The 10,646-nt window shown below is 34.0% G+C and overlaps 1 pseudogene across 1 annotated transcript; it reads left to right on the forward strand.

The window, feature by feature from the left end:
- The first annotated feature begins 4,767 nt into the window (after nucleotides 1–4,767).
- LOC145057959 (putative CCR4-associated factor 1 homolog 7 pseudogene) lies at nucleotides 4,768–6,182 on the forward strand (annotated as a pseudogene). Its single transcript, XR_013686211.1, has 2 exons — nucleotides 4,768–4,930; nucleotides 5,076–6,182. The product of XR_013686211.1 is annotated as a putative CCR4-associated factor 1 homolog 7 pseudogene (transcript).
- The last annotated feature ends 4,464 nt before the right edge of the window (nucleotides 6,183–10,646 follow it).

Genomic DNA, 10,646 nt, shown 5'->3' on the forward strand with positions numbered 1-10,646 from the left:
TAATCATCTCTATTTCTTAAGTTTCGATCCAATTTGAATGTTCATACTATTTATCCTGATAAAACTTGGAGAGGGGATGGTTGTGTATAAATATGATGTAATCATGTATAGTTACGCCCGTCTTGGGCCTCTTATATGTTAGTCTATATATATATATATATATATATATATATATATATATATATATATATATATAGATATTGAGATTCAACATCAGTCACATATTTCTCATTTGCCGCTCTAACGCTTTAACATACCGACGCGGCGGGATGATGCTTAATCATAAATGATTATATATCAGAACTGTATAATTATACATGATTATACATGTTTATACATATATGTATAATCATAAATGATTACACATATATGTATGCTCACAAAGTGATTAATCATATATGATTATAGAGGTTGGTGACATATGAGATGGTGGTGACAGAGGTGACAGTGGTATAAATAACAGAGGTGACAGTGGTTGGGTTGGTTGGTGGCAGAGGTGATAATGGTGGTGGTGGCGGTGGCAATTATGGTGGTGGGGAAAGTGGCGGGGGGAAAACAGGCGGTTCTGCATAATTATTGATGATTATAACTCTCTCGCCAAACTGATATGCTAGAGCGCTAGATATGCAAATGATAAATATATGACTAAGTTTGAATTTCAAGATCTCTAATTTTTTTTTTCAGAATCTCAACGGAACCTATTAGACCATTCACAACTAGGGATGAGATTTAGAACCAGAAAACCGGAACCGAACCGGAACCGGACCCGTTAGAACCGGAATATATGGAACCGGGTCCGGTTCCGGGTTTAAAAATTGGCTTTATCCGGGTTCCGGGTAATCCGGGTTTGGGTCCATTGGGTCCGGGTAAACCGGGTCTAAAATCCGGAACCGGAACCACTTTTAGGGCTGGAACCACTCTTTGTGAAACGTTTACAAGATGTATATCTTATTCGTTTCAACTCCAATTGACATACGGTTTTTTCCAACATGTAGTTTAGAGTTTATACATGATTCTAGACTATAAATTTGTCATTTTTAGTTTTATATTCATTGACTTACAGTCCTCAAAAGTTGAGATACCAAAGCTGAAAGTTTTTAGTTTTTAGTTTTTTTTGTATTCGGTGAAAGTTTTAAAATATGCATATCTAATTCGTTTGAAGTTGGATTGACATGTGGTTTTTTCCAACTTCTAGTTTACAGTTTATACATGAGTTTAGACTATAATTTTGTCATTTTTGGTTTAACATTCAATGATTTACAGTCCTCCGAAGTCGGGATATCAAAACTGAAAATTTTCAACTTTTCAGCTATTTGTTTTTGTACTTTATATTATGTGAAAATATTAACACAAATATATCTCATTCGTTTAAATTCGGATTGACATGCGGGTTTTTCCAGAGTGTATTTTAGAGTTTGTACATGATTTTAGACTCTAATTTTGTTAATTGTGGTTTCGTATTCAATAAGTTACAGCCCCCCAAAGTCGGGATATCAATATGAAAATTTTCAAAATTCAACCCACTAAGTAGTAAGTAATTACCAAAAAATTCCAGTTTTTTGGGTTTTCCGGGTCTAAACCCACTTTATCCAATTCCAACCTACCCACTTTGATGTTTCCGGGTTTTCCGGTTCTAGACCCACTTTACCCGGAACCATACCCGGAACCGAACCGGAACCGATTCCTATATACCGGTCCGGTTTCCGATTCTATAAAATCCCGTTAACCGGTTCCGGGTTTTCCGGGTCCGGGTCTATCCGGTCCGGGTTTGGACCCACTTTCATCCCTATTCACAACAATATATGTTGTACATTAATCATCATATAAAATAGCAACGAATTACATATCAATAATTATTGGAAACTTTTAGTAACTTTAATGGAGTAGATATTGTATGTAATGAATTTGACCGTCTATTTTATTAGTAAAATAAACCCACTATGCCTTTTGAATTGTCCAAACAACAACTGGATGAAGAGTCGAAGAAAGAAAGGGAGAATTAAGAATATTTTAAATACTCAAGGAACATTTTAAAATACGATTAAGTAATATTGTATATATTGTTTTAAAATGGGTTAAAATATCATTGTCTCAAAACTTACGTTCCAATAAATTGAACTGTATGTTTTGAACTTAATATCAATGCGCACGTAGATGTGGGTCCTTCTCGGCAATCCTGATTGTTGACCTAACATACGGCTCTAGATAACATGTGACATGGATCTACATCATTTGAGAGTCTTGTTAATTAGTTGATATAAAATATTATGTATGTAAATAGTTGAATTTGTTAAATAGATAGTTGTTGATATAAAATATTGTGTCTTTCAGTTATCTCATGCATATCTATTTGTATGAATGTATGAGTGAAATAGACGCCGTCAGAAATTTTTTCTTACATAAAGAACTGCCCCATATTTAAAATTAAATAAATACATGGCCACAATGTTTAGTAGAATTTAGGGATAATGACTTGATAGGATAATATACTTTTTGAAATGTATATATTTAGTCTTTTTTTTTTTTTTTTTTTTTTTTGTAAATAAACCTTTATACTTTATTAATATGTACACATTGGGTCATTTTCACCGGATTCTACAGGTTTTGCTGACGTGGAAGAGTTTATTTTACAAAAAAAAAAAAGAATAAGAACTAAATGTGTACATTTCAAAAAGTATCTTACTCTATCAAACCAATTTCCATTTCTTTTATTTTGTTGAAATGAAATACCCAGGTGGCATCCACATATCCACAACGAAAATTTTCAAACTTTTATTCATCATGAAAAAGAGGGAGACCCCGATCTCCAGCGACTCCTTTGTGTGTTCCTACACATCACTGGTAGCAAGGAGGAATGATGACAAAAATGAAGGGGAGGTAGGAGGAAGTAGAGACGGTAGTTGGCGGCGAGGAGCTGCTCTGGTAGCCCCTTCGTCGATTATTTCTTCTTTTTCTAACAACATATCTCAAAAATGGAGGCAAAGAGAGACAGATCGGAGAAACACAACATGTAAAGGGTGTTTGGTTGTTGTTGTTCGACCGGAAGGAAGAGAGACGAGAAAGAGAAGGGTCGTCGCCCTTTTCTTGTTGCTGGAGGATCACCCACCTCTGGTGACTAAGCTAATTAATTGTTATTTAGTGCCACTTGTGCTTCCACATCAGCAAAACCTGCAGAATCCGGTGAAAAGGACCTAATGTGTACATATTAATAAAGTATAAGGGTTTATTTTATAAAAAAAAAAGAATAAAGACTCAATGTGTACAATTCAAAAAGTATCTTACTCTATCAAGTCATTTTCCTTAAAAGAAAATTCGTATATTACCGATATATCGGGTATAGCCGGTCACAAGGATTGCATTGTTACAAATAAAGTATAAGAGTTTATTTTATAAGAAAAAAAGAATAAGGACTAAATATGTATATTTCAAAAAGTATATTACCCTGTTAAGTCATTTTCCTTAGATTTTATTGTTTATTATTTATTTTTTTGACCACAACAAAAAGATTTATTAATAAAAGGACTAAAAAGCAATAGTAAAATAATACAAAATCAACTAGACATCCAAGTTAACCAATGTAGGCAACCTTTTTAAAGCCGACTAGACGTCCAAGTAAAATAATACTACTTCAAAATGTTTTGATATCGGGCGTGTTCGGCACAGAGCATTTGGGAGCATTTGAGAGCTTTTAGTTTCTAGCGTTTAACAAAACGCTCCGTTTTGAACAGAAAACTCTGTTCGACATTACAAGTTTCTAGCGTTTAGTTTAAACAAAACGCTTTAAATCCAAATGCTACTTCATGTAGCGTTAAACAAAACGCTACAAACTACCCGCTACAAGCCACCAGCTACCAGCTAATTTTGCCGAACACGGGAGTTGTTCGGCAAAACTAGCTGGTAGCGGGTAGCTTGTAGCATTTTGTTAAATGCTACATGAACTAACATTTAGATTTGTAGCGTTTTGTTTTAACTAAACGCTAAAAGCTTGTAGTACGAAACGAGATTTTCTGTTCAAAACAGAGCGTTTTGTCAAACGTTAAAAGCTAGAAGCTCTCAAACGCTCCCAAACGTTTCGTGTCGAACACGCCCAAAACAAAGTCCAACTAGGCATGAATGACTCTCCAACAACGAGAGACACTCCTAAAAATTGATCGGATTTCATAATAAAAAAAAGTCTAGTTAGATTGGTTGACAAAAATTTAACATAGTCCGGACGCCTGTGTAAGCCCACGAGCCGGGTGCCCATTGCATAAAGATTGAAACCAATAATTTAACTTCAAAAACAACTTCACATTTCTATTAAAAGTAATTATAAGTAAAGAATATGCTCGTTTAGAACAAATCTAGGGACCCTTTTTTCTAAATAAAAAATGTCTTCCTTCTAATTAACAATTCCAGGTTATTAGAGACCTTGATTCCAATATCTTATTTATATTAAAAGAACATCATATCATATAGTCTTATAAAATTTTGCATTAAAGTCTTCTATTTTGCTTTGAACACTCTGGAAAATTAATATTCCCAAAGACGCATTCAAAAAAATCAGACTTTGAAAAGTCATGTAAATATGTAAATTAAAAATAATAACATTATTTGATTTTCAAATGGTCAACTCTAGGGTACCAAGGGTCATGAAATGCACCGCATCAAAACGACATCGTTTGGCCAGTTTTCACCACTAACAATGTCACTTTCCCTTCTCTCTATCTCTGTTGGCACTGCCTCCTCCAGTTGATTTAAGAGCCTTGTACTCCCCCATCTAATCTTCTCTCTCATCTCTATGATCAAAAGGCTCTATGTTCAATCTCGTTGACCCATATCAAACCCTAAACACTTCAAATCTTCAAAGAAGGAAACAGTTTCAAAGTGAATCGGAACTTCAAGATCTGTTCGATTAACTAAATCTCAGATTTCATCGTGTTCAGAAAAGGTAAGATCCGTTTTCCATCTTTGGCTATCTATTTGATCTTCAAGTTTTCTTGAAATCAGTTGATAAATGATGGATTTTTTCGATCTATTGCTTTCTGGGTTTGATCTAAAGAGGGGTTTTGTTGTTTTTGTTTGATTTGTTGCAGATCTGGTTGAATTATAGAGAAAATCGAAAACCCCATCTGTAAAAATTGAATCTTTAATATGTCAATCCTCTTGCCCAAAACCGATTCGGTTCAAATTAGAGAGGTATGGAACGACAATCTTGAAGAAGAATTTGCTTTGATTCGAGAAATTGTCGACGATTACCCTTACATCGCAATGGATACCGAGTTCCCAGGTGTTGTTCTTCGTCCACTGGCACAATTTAAGAATATTAACGACTATAACTATGTAACTTTGAAGGATAATGTCGATATGTTGAAGTTGATTCAGTTGGGTCTCACTTTCTCCGATGAAAATGGGAATCTACCAACCTGTGGCTCCGATAAGCCTTGCATTTGGCAGTTTAATTTCCGCGAGTTCAATGTGAACGAAGACATCTTTGCTAATGATTCAATCGAGATGCTAAAACAGTGTGGGATTGATTTCAAGAAGAACAGTGAAATGGGTATTGATGCAAATCGATTTGGAGAGCTCTTAATGTCTTCAGGTGTTGTTTTGAATGATAATATCTGTTGGGTAACTTTCCATAGTGGGTATGATTTTGGATACTTGCTTAAATTGTTGACCCGAAAAGAGTTGCCTAAATCTCAAACAGGGTTCTTTGATTTAATCAAGATTTATTTCCCGATTATTTATGATATCAAACATTTGATGAGGTTTTGCAACTCTCTTCATGGTGGATTGAATAAGCTTGCGGAGATTTTGGAAGTTGAAAGAATTGGTGTTTGTCATCAGGCTGGATCTGATAGTTTGCTTACTTCTCATGCTTTTAAGAAGTTGAAAGAAGGTTATTTTAATGGAAACACAGAGAAATATGCAGGTGTTTTGTATGGTTTAGGTGTTGAAGATGGTGAAAAGTAAGTAGGAAATGACCAAATGTAATTTGTGATATGTTGAAGTTTGTTTGATTTAGTATGGGAATGTGTTTCAATCTTGTGTACACAAATGGCGAAAGAGTTGTTTGTTTTATGGTCTTTTTTTTTTCTTCGGATCTTTTTATGTAACCAAATGCCGAAAGGGTCTTGTAGTTTGAGTACTGTAAATTATTACAGTTAGTGTTTTAAATAACAATCTTAACTTTTCTCTTATGTTTTGCATCTTGATTCCAGTTTTTTCTTGTGTTGATGACTTGATGTGTTATTGTGATAGTGTCAAATTCTTGAGACATTTGATGTGGGATTCTTGATTAAGTTGTGATGATGGTAGTAGGAATGGTGGTTTGTGGTGGTTATGGTTATGATGATGATGGTAGTGGTGATCATGGTGGGTGATGGTGTATAGAACCATACTTATGAGTTATGACAATGGTGGTGCATATGGAACATAAGCTTATTAAAATTTTGTTTAAACAAAGTTGAAACTATTTTTTGGTAAATACTAGTAATTTATTATATGAGAGATGAATCGGTATAAACACTAGATAGCATACTCATTTATGTTTCACGACTGGGCCAAAAAACAATCCCTGGAACTTGGGTCAATATTTTAAAAACCATAAATGGGCTAAACGATTTAGGCATCAAATTTTCTAATTTTTCTTCTGGTTTGATTTTCAGGTGGGAGACGTTTCTCAAACACTCTTTCGGCTTGATGATTGGTTAGGAGATGAGACCTAGCCTCTAAATTCCCTTATGTTTTTTCTTTAGACAAGAGGAAGTCGTGCTTCAATTCCGAGAGATATGCAGGTGACAAGTTTATTTGGGAGCGGAAGAAGCAGCCAAGAAATCAGAATGAGTTGATTGAGCTCAACCTGCTCAACGACCTGGTCGGACTTTTTAAGAGTTTCGGCGATTCTGACTCTTGGAGGTCAAAGATGCCGAGAGATGACAAGTTTTCTGTCAGTGGTTTAAGGGCTATTATAGACAACAAATTGACGGTTCTGATAATCACACAGTTTGGACCCATCTTGTTCCTCTTAAATGTAATTGTTTCACTTAGAGGGTTTGTTTGGGTCGTATTCCTTCGACGATGGCTTTAGCTCGGAGAGGTGTTCACATCAACTCCGTTTCTTGCCGTATGTGTGATAATGGGGATCATTTGCTTTTTAGTTGCCCTCTTGCATCGGATGCCCTCAAGTGGATCTTCAATTGGTTCAATGGGCTTCACATCAACTCTTCCTAACTCGTGGATAATGTATTTTCCTTGGTTAAAGAATATGGGTAAATTTGGTGTTCTCTCTTTGATATTTTGTAAGTGTCATCTATTTTTTCTTTTACTTTGCCTCTTGTAACACTCGCAGATTCGGGCTAGTCAATTAAAATAGAATAGACTATAAAAGTGGCATTTTTATAAATATTATTTAGAATAAATAATCTTAACCAAAGTCGTAGTATATGTGACAATGATTCATTACATATAAAGAACGTTGAAATCTGACTTTGTATGAAGAAGTTATGCTTATTCGAAGTTTCGTGATTAAAACGGCACGACTCTGCGTATCGTAAAAAGAGAATTTTCGATAAATTACTTTTTAGCCTAAGTGGTCTAAACGAAAGTCTTAGTAGTCCTTAAACCGATAGTGTGCATATAGAAAACGTCTAAATATAACTTCGTGAGAGGAAGTTATGGTTTTTCTAAGATCCAACATAACAATATACAACACAAAAATCAAATTTTAGATCGGTCGATTTTTAGCCAAAACAATCTAAACGAGAATCGAAGATCTCGTTAATAGGAGTTCAACGATATAAAGATAGTCGAAAACAGACGTTGGATGAGAGAGTTATGCATTTTATACGGGCTTTAACAGTTTAAGCCTATGTGAAATAAATAAAGTCAAAATTAGGCGATGAAGTATAAATGAAAGTTGTAGATCTCGTTGAGAGCTTTCAAGGGATATAAAGAACTTCGAAAATGGAGCTCGTGTTAAAAAGTTACGACATTGTTGAAAATATGGAAAATTGTGTGCATAAAGTGCGTTGCGTGCGCTGATGATGTGGCACCACGAGAGGGAGCCACATGGCATGGTCGGGAGCCGCTTCATCCGAGAGACATGTTGGCGTGGCTCCATAAGATCATGACACATGTCACATTCTAGAAAGAGGTGAGGTGGACGAACGACGACGCGGCACGTGGCAGGAGGCTGAAGGAGCCAACAAGGAAGCCATGCGCGGCGCGCCCTGGACCTTGTGTGACACACCTCTGCTGGATGGCTATAAATACCTCCGAATTCTTGCTTATATCCACACAATTCCTTCACACGTCTCTCTAAACTCTCTAGCTCTCAAAATAGGCTTTCTTTCTAACCTTTAGAATATTTTAGTATAGTCTCGGGAACTCTAAGAGCCCAATGAGAAGGAGCATTCGTGTCGAAATTCTATTCGCGTATTTTCCCAGTTTTCGCTTAAAACTTCTTTAAGTTAAGCTACACTCTATTTCTTTCAATGTAACTTATATTTATAATCATAAGTTGTTATTATGAACCTATAAATAAGATTTATCAGTAATTCTATGCCATGATATTTATTGATCTACTTACGGTAGAGGTGTCTAGAATGGTCAAGTTGGCTTGGTTGTTAGATTTCAGAAAATCTATTATGCCAAAATGATCCTGCATCCCAATGTATTACCTGGCTGATCCTTACTTGATAGATCTTGATGTAGACATTGAGATTAGTAAGGAATCTAGACTATAATTATTATAGTCATCGGGCTTTACGAAACTAGACTAAGGCTTAGTACTTTATGCGTCTAGGTCTTTTCAAAGTACGAAGCAAAGCTCTGCCAAAAAAATCGCCACTCACTTTTTATCAAGTGAGTGCATAGTCTCTTTCATGAACATAATTTTAATACACGTATTAATTAAAGTATTAAATATATGTTAAATAGTTTATATGTGAGCTATATGCTTATTTCCTGGAATATGTGTTACAAACATATTTAATAATATATGATATACGAACCAAATACGATTCTATATGCGTTAAGTTATACATGCATACATATATATAATTTCATGATAATAATAATATAATATCAGGAGTAGAGCATCATAGTCTTACTAGAGATAAAATAAGACTAACACAAAAGACCTAAATTAATATTGGGTAGTATCTCCAGAAGAATACCTGTGAGATATACATGGAAAGTGGAACTCTAACATTCGTCTATGGTCCGAGAGTATGAATTAGGTATAGTCATCTGCTACTGATCCGAGAGTATGGATTAGGCATAGTCATTTGTCATTGATCCGAGAGTATGGACTAGACATAATCATTTGTTACTGATCCGAGAGTATGGATTAAACATATACATTCATTCCTAATCCGAGAGTATGGATTATATATAGTTATTTGTCAAGAATCCGAGAGCATGGATTAGACATCGACATTCATTCCTGATCCGAGAGCATGGATTAGGTAAAGCCATTCATTTTTTTAATCCGAGAGTATGAATTATGTCATTGTATGGGATTAAAGTGTGAGGATCAACGAAATAGGGAAGATTGCTTATATGAGAGATATTTGTATATCGCGAATTTTGATATATATATATATATATATATATATATACACACACACACACATATTATGGCATTGTGAGATTGAAATCTCTATATACTCACTAGGTCCCCCAACCTGACTCACCCGAATTCTTTGTATCGCAGGTAGCGATACAAATGTACATGCACAATGAGAAATTCAAGGAGATGCAGACCGTTAATATATTGAAATATTGTAAGTTTTCGTTTATGCTTATGTTTTATATCAGTTATGACATCTCGAGTTTTAAAATTTAAACAAAATACATTTCTTTGAAAATGTTTTAATAATATCAGTATCATGTTTTTCGGACAAATTCCGCATAATTAATCTTTTTTAAAAGAGTACTCTGATTTAATACTCTAATTTAATAAACATAAATAAATCAGTATTTTCTGACCATAAAAATGGAGATGTCACACCTCTCTTCTTATTTGGCTGTGGCTTTTAATAAATTCTTCCCTTTCCCAAAAAAGAAGATTCTATTATATTTATAATTTAATAATAGATTAAATACAACAACATATCATTACTACCGGTTCGAAAAGGAATAGTAATTGTGTTTAGAATTTTTATTATGGTATTGTTAGATGGTACAAATGTTTTATTAAATTTTGATGGGTGGGACAGTTATATTTATTATTTGGGTACATATTTATTTATTTTTTATTACATATTTAGGGCATCTTAAAACATATTAAATCACCTTTTACATTAAAATATATAGCGTAATGCTCGCAACTCTATTTTAAACTTAATATCATATAGTGTTGGTAAACAGTATAACACTAAATATAGTGTTATACTATTCATCAACACTAAATTTAGTGTTAAAGTTTGATCTAAAGTTTGAACTTACATACTTTTAGTTTATTTTTTTTATATAATTATAGTTTATATTTAATATTTTTACCTATGTTATTATTTAATAATTTAAAATGCAATACAAGATTTATATAAAACACATAATGATATATATTATAATCCTAGTAGTATAAAAACAAAAAATTCCATGTGGTATTTAGATAACATGCTAATCGATGATGAACATGATCTTGATGTACCAATTAA

The sequence above is a fragment of the Lactuca serriola genome, chromosome 6 (genome assembly GCF_051521515.1).
Source record: "Lactuca serriola cultivar US96UC23 chromosome 6, Lser_US96UC23_V15, whole genome shotgun sequence".
NCBI classification, from domain to species: Eukaryota; Viridiplantae; Streptophyta; class Magnoliopsida; order Asterales; family Asteraceae; genus Lactuca; species Lactuca serriola.